The 20,489-nt window shown below is 48.8% G+C and overlaps 1 protein-coding gene across 3 annotated transcripts in view; it reads right to left on the reverse strand.

The window, feature by feature from the left end:
• The window catches only part of GLCE (glucuronic acid epimerase), a 38,712-nt gene extending 18,704 nt beyond the window's left edge, over positions 1-20,008 (reverse strand). Inside the window, exons 1-2 of one of the 3 annotated variants that reach the window (XM_057404633.1) lie at positions 19,854-20,008; positions 6,158-6,257 (exon numbers count right to left, since the gene is read on the reverse strand). The gene's annotated coding sequence lies outside the window, so the exon portion shown is untranslated. Of the gene's footprint in view, positions 1-5,806; positions 5,888-6,157; positions 6,258-19,461; positions 19,748-19,853 lie in introns of those variants that run through there. The other 2 variants (XM_057404634.1, XM_057404636.1) reach the window with 2 other exon arrangements.
• Positions 20,009-20,489: the final 481 nt, after the last annotated feature.

Below are 20,489 nucleotides of genomic sequence, written 5' to 3' on the forward strand. Positions count from 1 at the left end.
AGCACCACTACTGCAGGCTTAAGAGGGAGGGGGGGGCTCAAGGTAAGAAGGAACAAACAGGAAAGATGCAATCAAGCTATTCTGGGGAGAAGCAAAGCAAAACCCACCCCCAAACCCTTTCATAATCCTTCTGAAGACGAACCCAATTCCACATGGGCAACTTCCAAGTGTGACACGTGGCCACTGAGGTGTCCATGACTAAAGTGATGCTCTCGTTTTCCAAACCCACACATTTTCCAATGACGGCAAGCCTTGCCTTAAAGACACCAGGGCAGCAACTTAACAACCACACAGAGGATATGCTCCAAAGCCAAGACAAAGGTTCCAAATGCTTAAACTGAACACAAAATAGGGACACAAGAAGGTCCTCCAGCAACCCAGCTACACGACAAGCATCGACCTTCTCTCTCCTCTCCACGATGTCTATTCTAAACTCATTGATGGAGGAAGGAGGGAAGAAGATGAGTCAAATATTACCTCCTGATCTGAAATACTTTTGTTTAGGTTTCCTAGAAGAGCTTTTATTATTAAAGCAAGAAAAAGCACATTTTGCAGCAGCAGCTCCTAAATCCTCACCTAAGCCCACACTGCTGTACTTCCACCTATTTTTCCATGATTATAAATACCTGGGTTTGCTGCACGCATCTCAGAAAAAGACTGTATTTCCAGTTTTAAGCTGGCAATAGAACACTTTAATATCTTGGTTCAACCCTCTGATGATAGTGTTTTCTGTTAAATCCTGCTGATTCACAGTGAACAACCAGCACTATTTGCTACCTCCCAGAACAGCAGGAATTGCAGATGCTCAGGTCACTACGAGATACTCTAGAGAGCTAAAGCTTATAACTACTCTGCAAATAAGTTAAAATTTAAGTGTTTAAGATCTCTGCCTATTTGAGGGAAGAGCTTTTACCAAAATGACAATATCTTCATCAAAAAGAGAAGTAAATAGAAACGCTTTAATCTCAACTAAATAGACTGAGAAGCTTCAGCACTCAACGTGCTGGCAGAAATCTCCACCTGAAGATGCACTCGGAGCCTTCACGAACATCCTCCTGGCTCAGACACTCAGCTCAGTGCCACAAACGAGAGCGTTCAGAAGCAGCACGAGCTGACCTCGAAACTTCACTCCACACAGAGAAGCAAGCTTCAGTGCTTGGGAGGAGACCAAGCACAGCAAAGCCAGCGCTGGTTTCTCCTGGCTCCCTGCTCACCAACTTGCAAAGAAGACGAAGGTAGGGCTTAAAGGCGGAGAACAAGCACGAAGAGGAGAGCTTTATCAATCCACCTTGTCACAAACATAACGACTGCTTTATAGACAAGTTATGGCTACCCTGCAATGAGGTCATTAATCTAATGAAAACGTATCAAGAAAAATGCATTGAGACTGACAACGCTGTACCTCCATCATTAATCCTGACCATATAACACTGCTGTGGGCAGAAGAGCTGTTAAGAGGAAGACACTTAAAATCACTCCACAGATGGAAGTCATCACGTCACTGTAAAAATGGTTTATTAGCAACACACTTGAAAGCATGATCTGAAACTTAACAAGTTCTTTAGTGCATATTTGGGGCTTTGTTGTTGGGCTGCCCTGACACATAGAGCCCTGCAAGAACCGGCTCACAAGCGGGTGGGTTTCAGCTCTGAGCGACTGGTGAGGGCATTGCCAACACATGTCTGCAAACATGCAAAGATCCAGTTAGCAATGAGCACTGACAATGGTTTCGCTGATGACACTGCTCACGCTGAACCCATTCAGCAGCATGCACTGCAGCAAGAGGCTGAGCACGCAGGCAGGATGAAGTGATTCATTGGGGCTCGGTGCTAGCGGCTTTGCTGAAAACTGGAATAGAAAGAATGTTCAAAGCAAATGTTTTTAAGCAGAAACGTATGCAGTTAGCATTCTGTGCAGAGATAAGCACTTCCATTCTGTGCATATATAAGTGTTTCTAGTCTATGCGTTATATACGTTGACTAGTAACGCAAATCAAGTGTTTTTGAAGAGGGCAGATTTAGGGTAGACATTAGGAAGAAATCCTTTATTATGAGGGTGCTTAGGCGCTGGCACAGGGTGCCCAGAGAAGCTGTGGCTGCCCCATCCCTGGCAGTGCTCAAGGCCAGGTTGGACACAGGGGCTTGGAGCAAGCTGCTCCAGTGGAAGGGGTCCCTGCCCGTGGAAGGGGTCCCTGCCCGTGGCAGGGGCTGGAGCTGGATGGGCTTTAAGGTCCCTTCCAACCTCAGATTTGTTAGCTACAACCATCAGGACATGTAAGCAGGCTTCCTCCATTAATGTAAGTTGCTGCAGATCAACGAGTGCGATCCAAAAGCATTTCTATTTCAGCCAGAGCGAGGGCTGCATCCCAGGAACGCACTTGTGAGGCTTGATGTTGTTAGATGGCTGCAAAGACAAAGCATTTGCTTGTGAGAAAGAAGGACAAAATGCCATTAGCAAAGCTGCCAGAGGGAATACTAATGCCATATTCATCTCTGAGAACTCCTGGTGGCAGGATCTGCCTACTCGAGTGGTTTCTAGTTCTCAAGAGTCACTTGCAGAAGACAAGGGAAACCCAATTAAGGGAAACAGCAGTATCTTTGTCAAAAACCAGCAAGCAATTAAATCTCCCCTACACATGGAAACTTGTATTAAAGCTAATTATTGTACAGCGGTCAATGTAATTGCAACTCAAATGCAACATGGCCCATGTAATTAGTTGGCACTAATGGAAGCCTCCTAATACAACAAATGCACTAAAGGTCCACCTCAAGAACGTTTCCTCACAGTACCAGGAAGTCGTGCTACTTCTCTTGCTGAATTTAAAGAGCACTTTGCCAAAGAGAAGATGGATGGGCATCCCCCCTTTCCCTGATATCAGAGCCCTGGAATGGTCTGAGTTGAAAGGGACCTTAAAGCTCATCTAGTTCCAACCCCCAGTTATTGAAATATATGATAGATCAAGCAACCTACATAGACTTCATCCTAATTGCTGCAGCTGAACAGTTACCACTGAAGCACAAGTAGAGTTAAGAAAGCATCACAGAATTATTAAGGAAAAAGCTAATTTAACAGCCAGCTCTGGAAACATTAACTGAGGCCATTGACAAGGATGAGAAAACTTCACAGAAGGGCATCAGCCTCCAAGAATAATGTAGAACACCCTCGCTGCTTTGGAAAGGCAATATTGACCTGGAGGTGTGGCATGGAAGACAGACCGATGCAGAAGTTGAAGACACGGGTGTATTGACCGTGTGGGTGCAACCAGCGAGTTGCTCCTGCCTGTAGTGCCCGGGCACCTCTAGTAGTGAGTGAGAGGAGTGAACAGGCCAGCAAAACATCCTGTTTTCATCAATATTGTAAAGATTTCTTGAAGTTGTGCCCACACATCCCCACTGCCAGGAACAGAGGCTCCTCCTAACGCTTCTAGAAAGCAACTGTTCAATATTGAAGCAGAAAAATAAAGTTAATCCTAGCTTCTTCAGGATGCTACAGGCTCCCTTCCTCATCTACAGAGTCAATGCATTCACTCTTTATTCTCTTTCAACCCCATTGATAGCCTATAAATTATTACTTGATATTGCAGGGCACCCAGAAGCTCCAGCCAGGGTCAAGGCGATGCACTACAAGAGAGACACTGGCTCCAGAAAGCTTCAGTCCTGGGCCAGCAAAATACCAGATGCTAAAATGCTCCCTGTTTGTGCAAAATAAACTGCTCAGTCTATGTCAAATGCTCCTCTGCTGCCGTTTCCCCTGGCAGATTCATTATCAGTCCACCCCGATCTTCTTCATCCTATTAACTGATGCACTGTCATTTAAAAGGTATTAAATACAGCACGCTACCACACTTGAAAAATTGAATTAATTCCTGAAGGCAGGAAAAAAAGGGCTTCAGAAAGCAAGGAAATGTCACAGACTATGTTCTTTACCACCCTCCCCTCTATGTTTTATGCCAATACTGAACTTGGGGGCAATTAATATCCGATACAGCTCTAGCAGCAGCAAAATAAATATCAGCATCTCCTTCAAACCACTGTTTCGTACCATCCAGAAGCACACGATCAAGGCAGGAGTCAATGAAGAACTCTGCTTTTTCTCCAGGATTCAATCTAGACTGCTTCTAAATATGGATAATGCCCAGACTACATTCACACATTAAAGCTTTGTAGATTGCCATCAGCGCTTCTGCGGCTTAATTTCATCTGTCCCTCGCAATTCAGACCTTCACTACTTCCACCCTAAAGGAAAGAAATCGCAAAACCCCACTCCACTTTAAACAGAAAAACTCCTGATGCTCACATAAGCAGATTGCTAAGCGTCTTTGAGAGGATATATATTTAAAACCTGGCAGCAAAACTTGATTCCCCCACTAAGCAGGAGCATTGTCTCAGCTTCTATTGCCTCGGTGTTCATAAAAGCCATGTTCTGCCATCAGTTAAGCTTGGAAAAGCCAGCGAAGAATGATGAGCTTGACAAGGCAAACAGCTCACGAGTAGATGGGGGGAATACAGCGAGCGAGAGAAGAGTGAACATTTTAAGCAATGATAAAACCCAAAGCACCACAAGGGATTCATTCAGAGTGTTTGGTTTTCATTCCAGCTGCACAGAGGATAGAAAGCCCAGTGCAGGAACACAAAATGGATGCTTTTTCCCCCCTCATTTCCAAAACAAGTTGGTCTGTCCGCTTAAAAACTCATCTCCTCCTCCTGAGTGAGGATGTCAACTGCTCACACAGATGCTGCCTGCTGCTCATTCAAAAGTAAGGAGAGAACCTCAGACATTCTGCGCCCTAAACAGCCCTGCTGCCCCAAGTAACGGGCGATGACAGATCCCATCCACCAGCACAGCCACGTTTGCACAGCCAGCTCCAAACCCACCCCAGCAGATCCACAGGAGCACTCACCCAGCCTGGATGGATTCAGCAGCCAGAGCCTGAACAATGGAGCTCCCCCATTCCAGATTAAGCACAGCACAGCAGACTGTATTAATTACCAGGCAGAAGTTTAAAGTTGCCTTTCATCATTTAGAAATGCTTTGAAATCACTTGTCTGGTGTAGCAGCTCCGAAAGAGCTTTTATCTTCCAGCTGTAACATAGGAGGCACCGGAAAAACCCAGACAACATTCCCTGCCTTCCAGTTCTGGCATCTCTGCCTTTGAATCTCCTGAAGCACAGCAAGAGAGAGAATCCCAGACTGGGTTGGAAGGGATCTTAAAGCTCGCCCAGTTCCAGCTGCCTGCCATGGGCATAGACTCCCTGATATATGACAGGGTGAGATAGACAACAACTAGTAAAAGAGCTGGTTAAGTAGAACCTCACTTGAAAATTCAGACTCATAGAAAGCCAAGCTTCAGTTTAATGCCTGTATTTTATACAGCATCCAAAGGCTCCATGCTAGTCCAACAGGTTAAAAAAAGCCTACCACTTCTGCACTACCAGCTCCTGCTTAAAGCATGGATAATTATATACAGCATACAAAGGAAGGTAATTAACACACTTCTCACCTAAAAACAAACAGCTGAGCTAATGGCATGCCTGTTCTCACACACCACCTTCCCCAGGATCCAGAATAATTCACCATTGATACTTCCCAGGCACTCACACTGGAGTAATTTAGGGATGCCATGGTAACATAACTACAGCTCACCACGTCTCACCTTTCATGAAATCCATGCAACTATTACCTCTCCAAAGTGGGATTTTCACCACCTCCAGCCCATAAGTCTATGATACGATTTGATGATGAGCCTATGGTGATTTAAGCCCCCCCCCCCCCCCAGCATCCTTCGGAAGTTGCCAAGCTCACTTACCATCAAACAGGGGAAAAAAGCCTCCAAAAACCAGCTTTTAGGCATGAAACCCCTTCAGCTGCACCACGAGCACCACTTCATCCCCTCCGAGCACCACACACACACACACACACACACCCCTGGAGTCCCAGCACCGAGCAGCCCAGACCTGGGTCTCACACACACCTCCCACAAGCACACAGCCATATGCCTCCTGCAGCTGCGAGTTATTAAATGGGATGAACATTAACCATTTAGGCATCGGTGGCAGGCTGAACATGCAAAAAGGCATTCAAGAAACTCCAGCCCTGGAGTTAACTGAAAATAGGCATTTATTAAGGAGGAAACAAGGGGAATCTGCTCCTTTCTTACCTTAAGCAAAGGGAGGTCTCTGAATCCTAATACATCTCCGAATTTTCAACTTCAAAACCGCATCTGTTGGCGAGTTAAAGTGATTTCCCTCTCCGATCTCCTACAGGGAAGATGTGGAGAAAAGAAGGGAGAACTGAAGTACTCAAGGGTCTGCAACGGCCATCGGAGTTGGATGTTTCCCCCTCTCCCTGTACGAATCCTCTCCTTCAGCCCTGCTGGCTCTGAAGACAGCACTGCAGCCGGATTTCAAGGCTCAGCTCTTGACATGCAGAAGCACTGAAGGATCAAGAACATAAATGTCACTTCCTCCAGGCATCACATCAGCTGCAAAGGAGCCTCATCTGCTCTCGCCAGCACAATCCTGGCCGGCTGAAGAGCAAATCCTGACATCTGCCTTGGGGGGGGCTTTCATCACACCCTGCCGAAGGATCCCAAGTGTAAAGCCCCGATCTAAAGGATCCCTGTTTCAGCTACACCATGGTGTAGCCCGACTCGAGACACTGCACAAGTGGAGGGGCATGAACTGAAAAGCTAATAAAACAGAAGTCAAAGCCTAACCTTGAAACAAATCACAGCTGCCTCCATCTGAGCGGTAGCAGAGGCTCTGCTATTATTAAATGAGCTTCAGGAGAGATTTAACTAACTGGATTCCACTGCAATGCTTTACTTATGGCATGTGTGCCTGTCCCAGAATACTTCCTGAAGGTTTTTCCCATCTCTTTTATTGCTTTTGCGTATTTCCTGAACAAATCCAACAGGCACAAGCCCTGTGGAGGCTGGAATCCGTGTATTAACGGGGTTGGGACACTATTGCATAACAGTGGCCTAAAGCTGCTTAAAATAGAAATTAGATGTCACGACCACAACATCCTAAATACACGCCACACGTCGATTAAGCAGAAACCAGGACACCAGCATCGACTGGAAACACCATATAATTAACTCCTAAAATGGCATTTTAATGGTCTCTGCCCTTGCTCCAGCCAGCAATAGCATGTATAATTACTCTCTTATTAGCTCTCTGCATCCTTCCCTGGCATTCCCGACTGAAAACGAAACAAACCCTCTTCTGTTGGAGTTTGCCTGGAAGAAGCCTTGTTTTAAACGGATTACGCACTGCTAAAAGCAAACCGGACCCGTCACAGGAGGCTTATTCATGCACTTGGAGGCTGCTTCTTTAGGTATCTACCACACACCTGGATCTTTTACAGATCTATCGGAGTTCGCTCCATAAAGTAAATGTTATCCCCCGTTCAGCTGCGTGCCAACGCAACGCTGAGCCTGCAACGATTCCTTCCTCTAATCCTCTTGCTGGAGGCTCCATTTAATAAACAAAGGCAGCTCCAATAATTCAACCCGTACTTTCAGAGATGCGATGTGCCTGTCAGAAGCTCTCTGCAAGAGACTCAGGGCATTTCTTCAGCCCCTTCCCAAGGCTTTGCATACGTTTAAGCCTGCGTCTTGCCGTTTGAATGCTGATAACCACCGCGCTCCTTCGCTCCCCTTTGGAGGCTTAAACACAAGCACAGACGTTTTTATTAGCGCATCACGCACCATTAAACTGCCAGCTTGGCTTCCAGCATCCTCTTTAGGAAATAAATAAACGCAGGGCCTCGAACACATCATCACAACAAAAATACTCATTTCCTTGGCACTGGTTTTTCTGCTCAACCGAAGCGAACAAAGCCCAAACCCAACAAAGCACCGCGTGGTTCCCTTCCAGCCAGGCTGCAGATGATGGGAACCACTCGACACACCACATGTACTGTTAAAGGCTGCTCGGTATGTTCACAGAACACCCAGCCAAGAGCTCTTCCTTCACTTGCCTCCTCCAAGAGACTGATTTTCGTTACTGAAGAGTTCACAAAGCAGGAACTGCCCCACTCTGCACCACGCTCGCACAGGAGCAGCTCCCCGAGAAAACACCCCATACACAGCACCACGGCAGTGCTGTTGACTGCTGATGTGGAGATTGGGGTTGGGCAAAGGTCCCCATGGTCCCTGCTGTCCCCACACAGGGAGGCCAGGGCTGCTGTGTTACAGGTGAACAGAGAATCACAGAATCCCAGCCTGGGTTGGGTTGGAAGGGACCTCAAAGCTCCTCCAGCTCCAACCCCTTCCACTGGAGCAGCTTGCTCCAAGCCCCTGTGTCCAACCTGGCCTTGAGCACTGCCAGGGATGGGGCAGCCACAGTTTCTCTGGGCACCCTGTGCCAGCGCCTCAGCACCCTCAAAGGGAAGAGCTTCTGCTTAAGAGCTCAGCTCAGTCTCCCCTCGGGCAGGTTAAAGCCATTCCCCTTGGCCTGTCCCTACAGGCCCTTGCCCAAAGCCCCTCTCCAGGTTTCTTCTCAGCCCTTTTAGGTACTGTAAGACTGCTACGAGCTCTCCCCCGAGCCCTCTCTGCGAATAAGCATCCCTGCAACAGCTTGGACACAGCCAGGAGAGCCAATCTGGCCACGTTATGGATCTGTCTGCTGCTGGCTTGCGGGAAGAGCAGCTGCAGAGCCTGGAAATAAACCCAGGAGATTGCCTGGGGCTGAGCATGGAGCAGCCAAGCAGGTGCCTTCCCCCTCAGCTTCCCTCTCACAAGGCGAGAGGCAGCTCCTGCAAACAGCTTGCACCGGGGGCTAGACCAGGGCATCGCTCCAGCAGTGAAGAAACCCCTTGGGATACCTCCAGAAGAGGGATTCGGATCTTGGTGTAGTCAGACTGCCAGCCAGCACCACCAGGACTGCAGCAAGCAGAGGGTGAGAGGGCAGAAACAGAGCAGGAGAAGGCAATGCTTAATGCAGCCCCGAGGGAAGGAGAGCACCTCTTCTGCGTTCAGAGGAGCCCAAAGCCACGCTGGAAGCAGCAGCCCAATGCCCAGCAGGAAAGCAGATGAGGGTAAACCTCACGTACACAGAGCTGCACATTCACCAACAGCTTTTATGAATATATGCATGAAATGAAAGATTCCAAGCCATCAGCAGAGACCGGTTTTTGCTCGCTGGTCCAAGCCATCTGCTGCGCTTTAAGACGCGCTCCACTCAGCGCTTCGCTTCTCCAAACTCCGCTTCAGCACTGAAACGAAGCTTTGGATCCCTTTTGGTATCCTCCCGGAATTACAGTGATTCCAGCAGTTTGGTGACTCATGGGTACATGGAACCTGGTGATTAAAACCCCTTTGCCTGCAACCTGCAAGCAAACAGATAACGTGTCCATAGCCCGCTGTGCCTGAACGCGGTGTGACGGGGGCACGTGCTGCCTTCAAAGTGGCAAAACAGCCAAGAACATGGATTTTGGCACAGGGTGCCCAGAGAAGCTGTGGCTGCCCCATCCCTGGCAGTGTTCAAGGCCAGGTTGGACACAGGGGCTTGGAGCAAGCTGCTCCAGTGGAAGGTGTCCCTGCCCGTGGCAGGGGTTGGAACCGGATGGCTTTAAGGTCCATTCAACTCAAACCATTCCATGAGATCTATGATCTTTCAGGACACAGCCTAAAGAGATGCTCCAAAACCAGCTGAACTAATTTTGTTCCCATTTCTCTCACGAGTCCACCAAAGTAACATTTTCTCTTCATGCCCCGGCAGGAGGATTTTACCCTGTTTCTATTAAACAGCAAGACCTCCTATTTCACTTGGGGGATCCATAAACCAGAAGCTGTTGTTTCTAAAGCCCAAGATTATTAAGGGAAAAGAAACCTCTGCTCCCAGCTGCTGCACACTTGACACTGAGCCACAGGCACGATTCCTCCTCCGAGCTGCTTTAGCATTTTCCCATCCGAGTCAGGAATGTGCCAGGTTCAAGTTACACACTTCACATCGAGCATCTGACACGGCCAGAAACCCCCGAGCTCTGGGTTTCTGCTCTCATACAGTGCCTGTTACCCATGCAGCTCCTCTGACCCGTGCCCATCCATCGGGATACAGATGGGTGTCTTCTCCCTAACCCTGCTTTTCTCACTTCCCAGCTGTGCAGGATGGTGGTACGGACACACAGAAGAGCAACAGGGAAGCGGGGACCTGATGTCTCAGCTGAGATGCCAAAGGCCAGCAAAGGGTTTATATCATCACGCTGCTCGGCTGGAGGGCACAGAGGAAGAGATGCAGGCACCCCAACACCATGCACCCAACACACAGAGCTTCCTGATGACATTTGTCACTTACTAAGAGTGCTTTTCAATTTCAATAAGGTGCTTAAAGTGACAGCACCCAATTAACTGCTCAGTGGGAAGACAGCATCAATATTCATGAAGCAGTCATGGAGCAGACGTGGGATTCATAATTGCCTGAACCCACCCGCAACAGAGCCGCACTAATACTGTACCATAACCCCCCGACAATGTGCTTTCCTTTAAATCAATATTCATTCCAGTGGCAGCACCACCTCCTCCCCAAAATATAGATATAAAACCCATCAATAGTCAAATCAGGAGCTGGTTTGGGTTCCAGCCTCATTTTTGCCCATTTAAACAGTGCTCACCTTTACCCAGCAATGTTTCCAGTGAGAGGAGGAATTCCAGGGCCACAGAAAGAGGAACCACAGCCTGACTCAAGCTCACGGGCTTAAACCTGACTAACGAGTCCCTCAATTTGAGCCACAGAGGCACTAAAACCATTCCAAGTGCTGTCATTCCAGTGCTCAGTCCCAGCACAGCTGGGTTTTCTGGCTGCTGTGTAGTGCAAAGTGGTTATTTCGAATACAACCAGGGCTCAGTTTAATAGTGATCCCTTTGCTCTACAGGGTGGGGGGAAAAAAGTAACATTATAATGCTGAACCTGAATTATTTCAGCCCAGAACTGTCTCGAACACAAAGGACCTGCCTGCCTCTGGCCACCAAAGCGGAGCAGGAGCTGCTGCAGGTCCCAGAGCAGGGCAAATCTCTGTTCAAGAGCACCAGCATGGCAAGCTCTGCTCTTGTAGCCACAATGGTTTCATTGGCATCTTGTTTTCCACCCTCTCTAGGCTTGTGAGCCTCATCCACGCAGCCCCAACATGCAAGATCAGGAAGCCAGGGGCTCCCCATCCAGACTAACTTTAAGTTTGCAATGCAGAACAGTGGAATAAGAACGTTTTGAAGCACATCCCAAGAGAAACGATGATAAACAGCAGGAGGCCGAACTGCACTTGGATACCAAGGGGACCAAACTGCACTTGGATACCAAGGGGACCAAACTGCACTTGGATACCAAGGGGACCAAACTGCACTTGGATACCAAGGGAAAGGGGTTTGCAGGACACAGAAGTGACAGCAAACACGACGCAGGACCTGCTGCAGTCAGAGCAAACCTGCTCCCTGGAAGCAGAGGAGCCAATGCCAGCAGAGGGCACTCGGAAGCCAAGAGAGAACAAACCCACCGTGCGTGTGCAGGACGTGGGGATGGCTCTGCCAATGCCTCCGTGGAGCGGGAATTGTGCCTTTTAGTCCTCAAGCAGCCACCAAGGCAACACGTTTGATCCGTGGTACGTTCTACACTGCAACCTTCTGCAAGGGAAACTTAAATCCTCCTGGAAAAGTGGACAACTTCACAGCAGCCAAATCTGAAATTCCCTTTAGGCACTGGGAGCTGCTCTAAGGTCTCCCTGGAGCCTTCTCTTCTCCAGGCTGAGCCAGCCCCATTTACATAGGTTTAGAAGCTAATACTCGAGTTTTCAGGCTCACACAGGTGGGTTTTAAGGCAAAACCAGAACGTGTCATTGCTAAGTCTGCAGACCCAAGTCCTGTGTGCTGCTGCACCACCACCAGAAGATGCATCCTGCAGCCACTACACCCTTAGCAAGGTTCTCCAGGCAGCTCCAGCTCCTGACCTCCTGAGGCTGTGCCCTTCTGATAAAGACACAAGGCAAGCAATCGAGTGTCGGAGAAACCCAGCAGCACCTTAAGCCTTCCAAACCCCAAACCAGCCATCAAAACGTGGCGGTTCTGCAAAGGATCTGAGAGCTTTTGTTTTCCCAAGCCACCCATACTATAAAATTGTGCAAAAAAAAAGGCATTTAGAGACTTGAGAATGACACCCTTAAAAAGGTGAGAACCTGATAAATCTCACACCTCACTCCTGCACCAAAGCCAAGTTTTGTATATAGCTAAGGAGCACCTCGCAATGATGCATTGCTATGGAGCCTGCAGTGTTGTGCAGCCCATTTGCATCTCTATTACTCTGTCAATTTTACAGTGCACAAATACCAGGAATGCTTCACTGTTACTGAACCCCGATGCCAGGGTTTGCCTTCCCAAGGAAACGTGGAACCGTGCAAAATCCTTTCTCTAATGCAAAACATCCCCTGCTGGTGCTTACTGCGATCCTCAGCTCTGCGACCCAAATTCACCTTCTCTATGTGTAACTCTTTGGTAAATACAAGGCACCAGATATTTGCTTGTAAATGTAGCCTGAAGATCCCAGACTGGTTTGAGTTGGAAGGGACCTTAAAGCTCATGAAGTTCCAACCCCCTGCCACAGGCATGGACGCCTTCTACTAGAGCAGGGTGCTCCAAGCCCCATCCAACCTGGCCTTCAAAGATCAAATATAAGCACTAAATGTGCATTGTGAGTGACTTTGTCCACGTTATACCAGTAGGGATACATAAGCTCTTGTCCAGAGCAGTAATAAACTACTCATAGAGTGATAAAAAAAGCCTTTATGAAACATTCAGTGGAAATAAGAGCAGTCCCTATTGAGGAAGGCATCTGGCAGACATGAAACCCAAAAGCACACCTTTTTTCTCTCCCCTCTATCTGTCCATTCTCACCTCTCAGCAAGGTGCTGCTCTTCCTCCTTCCAACCAGCATTCAAGGGGTTTGATACTGCAGGTTAAAACTGTGTTTGAGCAGCTCATTTTGATATAAAGCTATTTCCCTATCAGAGGGAAGCAAAGCAAATACCTCGCAGTAACTACAGAGTTAAACGTAAGGACATGAGTGCAGCTCCCTTCTTTTTTCCACTGCGATCTTATTTAGTATATTAAGCAAAGGAATCCAAGTGTTGCATTAAGTTCTCCATAATTCATCACTTTTCCCGATAACAGAATAGAAAGAGTTCTTTTAAAAGTCTAATTCCCAGCAGGCTTCATATGAACATTCTCCGAGAGTGCTGCTCATGCTTTAGAACAGGCATTAAACAGCTACAGCATTTGATGTTTGGAAACAAAGTCACCCATCTGCCAAGGGCTTTGGAAGCAGTACATGCCACCAAAGATTTTCTGTTCTAAACCCACTTCATGGGAAAGAACAAATCCCCAGACAGGCAAAGCTTAAAGCTTAAAAATAATCCTTTCCACTCGCTCCCAGCTCTCCTTAGGGAAGGAGTTTGTTTACTGGGAAGCACCAGTTTCCTGTTGCAAAGAGCCACCCCTCACGTAAGACTGGAGGGCTCAGATCTACCTTATCACAAGGAAATAATGGCATTTATAAATGAATCATAACGCTCAAAAATAACTGACCTACTTTGCCTGGCCACCAAGGATCCGCAAGCAGCCAAGCTCCCAGTTACCACCGTGCCAATGGAAGTGTGAAGGCGTTGCACGTCAAGCTGAGATCTCACAGCAAGGCACAGCACAGGCAGCTGCCTGCAGAACCTCACCGCAGGGCTCGCTAAGCCTCCCAGTTCACTGCCAGTTACCTCCATGAGGCTTCCTCAAACACAAAGTGCCGCAGTCCGGCTGGCCCTGGCATCCATAGCATGCTCTTTCGCTCTGGAGGTACTCAAAGGTTCAGCTACAGAGCAGGGACTTGCAGAAAGCTTCTTGTCTGCTGAGGGAAGCACTGAAAATAGCTCAGAGAGATAAACACCACATCCCTTGGTTGCAATGTGCCCATAGAATCATGGAATGCTTTGTGTTGGAAGGGACCTTAAAGCCCATCCAGCTCCAACCCCTGCCACGGGCAGGGACCCCCTCCACTGGAGCAGCTTGCTCCAAGCCCCTGTGTCCAACCTGGCCTTGAGCACTGCCAGGGATGGGGCAGCCACAGCTTCTCTGGGCACCCTGTGCCAGCGCCTCAGCACCCTCACAGGGAAGAGCTTCTGCCTAAGAGCTCAGCTCAGTCTCCCCTCTGGCAGGTTAAAGCCATTCCCCTTGCCCTGTCCCTACATCCCTTGTCCCAAGCCCCTCTCCAGGTTTCCTGCAGCCCCTTCAGGCACTGGAGCTGCTCTCAGGTCTCCTCTTCAGGAGCCTTCTCCTCTCCAGGCTGCCCCAGCCCAGCTCTCTCAGCCTGGCTCCAGAACAGAGCTGCTCCAGCCCTCGCAGCTCCATGTCCTCCATGAAGCTCGGGACAGGCTTCCAAGCAGAGTGGCTGGAAGAAAAGCCCAAGAGCAGGTCACAGGGAGCTCCCTCACTTTGGGAACAAAGGCAGCATGCTTGGGACAAGGAACATCCTGGTGCTTGTGAGGCCACAGGCATCAGGGAGAATTTTGGAAGCTGAACAGCAGAGCTCCATCTGTAGCCCCACACAGCGAGTGCTGGGGTCCTGCTCTGCCTGGGCTTAGGGGTGACTGAATCCTCACCCTTTTGTAATCCTAACCCCCTGCTGCCTTTAAGGCACTGCTAACATATGGCTGAGCAGGATGCAGCTCTTCCTCCCGCCTACCCAAAAGCGAGCAGCTCTTCTGACAGCTTCACTTCCTGGGGAATTCAGATTCTTCTGGAAGCGTACTCAGGGCATGAATTAGAGCAAAGCCCACTAACAGGCGGAGGCAGGCGGCTGTCAGCGCACAAAGCACTGCGGGACTGGCTTCGGATGGCATCGGATCCAAATTCACCTTCTCCAGTGCCGATTTGTCACGTAGGCAAGGGGGAAAAGCACCCCAGACCCATTATGAAATGGAGCAGAGGTGCACAGCTATTTAAGTAGCGATTAAAAATACATCATGACAACTACAACTGCACTCAGCATCTTCCCTGTTCTTCCACGGATGCCTCATTCTTTGGATCTTCAACCAGCAGAAAACCCCCTCAAGCCCTGGAGAATCCCTGCCCGCACAAGCATATTCCCTTTAAGTACAACCAGAGGGTCCCGGCGGGTGCCACCACATCACACACCACCAAAGGCTCCCCTTCTCTGCAGGATGAGGGATGGGATCTATTCTGGTTTCTCAGCCACACGAAGGAGAACATTGAAACAAACCCCCCCAAGCCCAAACCACACTGAGAAAATGACCTCTCCCTTCCCACAGCAGCAGATGCTCTGATCTCATTTGTTGACATTTATCATTAGGAAGGGAAACATCTGAAAGCCCTATGAGGAGAGGAAAGCTCCTTAGGGGGTTTAAGAAAGCCTACATTAAACAGCAGCGATGGCAAGAGCCGATTATACACGGAGCAGTTAACACAGACTTAGCTGTGTTAAAGAACTTGATGAAACCTGCTCAGACAACGTCACAGCAGCTTTCTGTGCTCAGCTTCACATCAGGAACCTTCGAACAGGAGGGTTCCATGAAGAAATCATAGAATCATGGAATGGTTTGGGTTGGAAGGGATCTTAAAGCTCATCCAGTTCCAATGCCCTGCCACGGGCAGGGACACCTTCCACTGGAGCAGGCTGGCATTCACCCATTCCTAGTGACCAATAGAACCAAAGTCCTATTTCCTCAAGTGCTTTTTTTTTTCCCCAGGAAATACTTGGGATCTCTTGGTATTGTTGGGAAGATTCCTATGGGAAATTCAAACATTCCTTAAATAGAACAAGGGGGAAAATAAGCTCGTTCTGCTCAGATTTAAACTTCCTCTTTTCTACAAGGGAACAAAACCAGCAGAAACAGTTCTTCAGGAACACCACACCCCAGAAGAAACAGGGAAATCATCACTTGCAGCACAGGAACCAGAGCTTAAGAGGCACAGAGCTGCCTTTCCAAGCACCAGACACACTCATTGAAGCTGAGCTCAACCTTTGGTATCTCCAAGACTGAGAAGCTCAAACACAGATCCGGAGTTCTCACCTCCAAGGGCAGCCCCATGGCTTCAGCAGCTCTCGTTGCTCCTGATGAACAGCTTTTGTGCCAGAACCATCTGGAATTTCCTGCATGACTTAATGCAATCAAAAAGAGGAAAAGAAACACACAAAGAGCCCCATTTCCCAGGTTAAACCGGCTCAGGGGCGCTCCTTTCAAACCAGCCTTTTCAGAGGGCTTCTCACCAGGGCACAGCCCGAACCAAGCTCACAGCCACCCACCAGGGACACAGGGAAAGCTCCACGATCCTGGAACAGGCAAGAAGAGGACAGAAAACACGGAGCTTGACTGAAGCCACTTGAGAAGCTAAAGCAAGCGTTAACCTTCCTGCTCCCCACCACACACGAGAGCATCAAGTGTTCTACCACCAGCAAAAGCCAAGCTCATTTCACTCAGCCACTTCAGCTCTGTCCTCCCCTTGCCTTTTCATGGGTCTATGCATTAGCCCTAAACATTTTGAAGCCCAAGCCCCACTGGGTTGGGTGTCTGAGTGGCTAACCTTGCTGCTTAGATCTACAGCTGCTTCAGGTGCTTCAGATTTCATTATCATGAAACAGGGAACACATGATGCCTGAGAGAGCCAAGAGTCAAGGCTCCAAAGTCTCTATCCAGGAGATCCTGCACGGGAGCACACACACAGTATGCTAGAGATTGGAAGGGACCTCAAAAGATCATCTAGTCCAATCCCCCTGCCGGAGCAGGAACACCTAGATAAGGTTACACAGGAATGGGTCCAGGTGAGTTTTGAATGTCTCCAGGGAAGGAGACTCCACAACCTCCCTGGGCAGCCTGTTCCAGTGTTCCATCACCCTCACTGAGAAGAAGTTTCTTCTCAAGTTTAAGTGGAACCTCTTGTGTTCCAGTTTGTACCCGTTACCCCTTGTCCTATCATTGTTTGCTACTGAGTAGAGCCTGACTCCATCCTCGTGACACTCCCCCTTTATATATTTATAGACACCAATAAGGTCACCCCTCAGTCTCCTCTTCTCTAAACTATAGAGCCCCAGCTCCCTCAGTCTTTCCTCATAAGGGAGATGCTCCACTCCCTTAATCATCTTTGTTGCCCTGTGCTGGACTCTCTCCAGCAGCTCCCTGTCCTTCTTGAACTGAGGGGCCCAGAACTGGACACAATATTCCAGATGGGGTCTCACCAGGGCAGAGTAGAGGGGAAGGAGGACCTCTCTCGACCTACTAACCACCGCCCTTCTAATACACCCCAGGATGCCATTGGCCTTCTTGGCCACAAGGGCACAGTGTTGGCTCATGGTCATCCTGTCGTCCACTAGGACCCCCAGGTCCCTCTCCCCTACACTGCTCTCTAACAGGTCATTCCCCAACCTATACTGGAACCTGGGGTTGTTCCTGCCCAGATGCAGGACTCTACACTTCCCCTTGTTATATTTCATCAAGTTATTCCCTGCCCAACTCTCCAGCCTGCCCAGGTCTCGCTGGATGGCAGCACAGCCTTCTGGCGTGTCAGCCACTCCTCCCAGCAACACGGGCATTCCCTGAACATCTTCATTTCCAAGAGTGCGACTATGGACAAATAAACCCCAACTCCTGAACCCGTGGCCAAACCAATCCATTCTGTGATCCATAAGCTACCCGTTACCTAAAGCCTGTAAATCAGATCTTATACAGTGACACCAGCCAACTGGCTCCCGTACCAGGGGACACCAGCTGATCTTTGACTCATAACACAAGCAATATAAATGAGGACAAAACAAAAGGTACCATACTTGAGATAAGGCACTGATTAAAAGCTCACTGCCTTTGGAATGAGCAGCCAGCTTGCTTCAGAAGGATCTCATTACCATGCATTCCTCTGTCACCTCCAATATTTCCGATTCACTATTAACATTTAAAGCATGGCTCAGGAGCTATGTGGGGTTAGAAGGTAAACTTGGTTAAACATTACCTAGAGCACTACAAAGCCTGTCTGTGCTGCCCCAGGTTTGAGCCATGCTTCACTCACATTAAAGGCAAGAGTCGAGGCTCACCTGTGGCTCAGTTGGCACCAAGATCAGCAGTGAGGAGTGATTTCTAAGCCAACAACCCACTTATCACACACAGAGGAGGTGCCACCTCCCAGCGCTGAAAAGACACCAACAAGGAGCAGGAAGCAAAAAGGATGCCAAGAGGAAAAGAGGTGAAGAAACAGAAGCAAAGGCTGTGACTGTGGAGCACGGGGGCAAGGGGGAGTCAAGCAAACAGTGAGTGCTGAGAGGAAGCAAATTCCCATTCCATTCCAGAAACGAGAGGTGAAAATCTACTGAGGCTGCAGGAAAGCTAAAGCTGCACAAGGGTTACTGGCACGAGGAAATACTTCCCACTTATAAGTGTTGATTCCACAAATTTGCTTTAGAAGCATCACAATTTTAGCATTAGGGGGGAGGGGGAAAGGGAAAACATCACAAAATGACAATATTGTAAAAGAGGAACATCTGACATTTTAGGTCTGAAACACAAGGCTAAAGTGATCATGGAGTGGTTTGGGTTGGAAGGGACCTTAAAGCTCATCCAGCTCCAACCCCTGCCACAGGCAGGGACCCCTTCCACTGGAGCAGCTTGCTCCAAGCCCCTGTGTCCAACCTGGCCTTGAGCACTGCCAGGGATGGGGCAGCCACAGCTTCTCTGGGCACCCTGTACCAGAGCCTCAGCACCCTCACAGGGAAGAGCTTCTGCCTAAGAGCTCAGCTCAGTCTCCCCTCGGGCAGGTTAAAGCCATTCCCCTTGGCCTGTCCCTACATCCCTTGTCCCAAGCCCCTCTCCAGGTTTCCTGCAGCCCCTTCAGGCACTGGAGCTGCTCTCAGGTCTCCCCTTCAGGAGCCTTCTCCTCTCCAGGCTGACCCAGCCCAGCTCTCTCAGCCTGGCTCCAGAGCAGAGCTGCTCCAGCCCTTGCAGCACCTCCATGGCCTCCTCTGGACTCACTCCAGCAGCTCCACATCCCTCCTGCATTGGGGCCCCCAGAGCTGAAGGCAGTTGATGAGTCAATTGCTTTGAAACCCAGCAGAAATCAGATCTCCAAGTTTTGACTGCGGCTCAGACATGAAAGCTGCTTCATTAAAAACATACCCAAACACGCAAGTAACCAGTTTAAGAAGCACCACAAGTAGATGCCTTTTAATCTTCTGCCTCAATTAAATGTTCAGAGAAAGAGAATGACTTTAGATGTAACCTCAGTGAAGTCCTTCTCTTAATGAAGGAGTAGAGATCCTGAAAGAAGAAAGGAAGAAAGAAGAAAACCCCCAGAGACCACAAAAGGCAAAGAGACCACTGTGTTTTGGTTATCACCTCTTCATGCTACAATACCACAGGTGACCGCTGCCAAACATTTTGGGTGGCTCTGGGGGTTTTGTTGGTTTTATTTTTACCCACATTTACCTGTTTCTCTGTAGCAGCCACCTCCTGTTTATTGCAGCATGTGCCCTGCCCGGTGACTTGTGCTCCTCTCTCTTTTCCTGCCAGAGTAGCCCTATAGACTCAGCATTACAAATGGGAGTGCTATTGTTAAGGAATCAATTGGACAATGAAAGAGCTAAGGACACTTGTCTTACAGAAAATTACTGTCAAATGCTGCCAGACCCAGCTTTCCTTCTTTCTGGGCCAGCAGCCAGATACTAATCATTTCAGGTCCCTACTAATTCTTCACTGTGTAACACGCTGCGTGGTAAAGAAAAGGGGCCGCTTACTCGAGGCTGTGCTTCAGGATACTTCCATTGATCGCTGAAAAAGGACACTGCCACCATCCCAAATGCAGGCAGGGATGTTCTTACCTCCTGAAAAGCAAAAGGACTTCCCCAGGCACCACCTGAAGGGCCCCGTGCCAGGATCTCCTTATTGAAACAAGTCCTCGTTCCTTATTAGAGCACAGTGTCAAGGGCCATTCCACACGCTGGGCAGAGAGAAGGAGGCGTGGAAGTGATGCTGTGTCTCTGTAGGAAGGGACTGGCTCCTATAAAAGGTGTTCCTGGCTAACTGAGGGGCCTCTGACCTCAGCTCTATTTGCTGATGCTGACTGGATCCGAAGGGTTCGTGGGTCACTGAAGTGAAACCAACGCCTTTGAGTAAACAGAGTGCAATCATTCACCCACATTTCACAACCATGCCAAAGAGCATCTTAGCAGGGCAAGAAGCCTCCACACATGCATTAAAGATTGTTAAGGCTTGTTCCAACTGGCCAAGTTAGAAGCACACGTCCTTAAAAGCCTTTCTTGCGTGGCCAGTTCTAACTAGCAGAACTATTAACGACTGGCAGCTCCTGCATCTCATGGAACAAACCAAAAGGCTCCAGTTGCTAAGTCAAAAGGATAAAAACACCCAAAACTTCACACTTTTTGGCCTGTGCTCACCCTGAAGCTAACAAGCAGCCTTTGGAAAAACTAGATCTCACTCCCATACATACACTGATC

The sequence above is a fragment of the Pezoporus wallicus genome, unplaced genomic scaffold (genome assembly GCF_028554395.1).
Source record: "Pezoporus wallicus isolate ANWC-B61680 ecotype Strahan unplaced genomic scaffold, APGP_CSIRO_Pwel_v1 contig_14712, whole genome shotgun sequence".
Lineage (NCBI taxonomy): Eukaryota > Metazoa > Chordata > Aves > Psittaciformes > Psittacidae > Pezoporus > Pezoporus wallicus.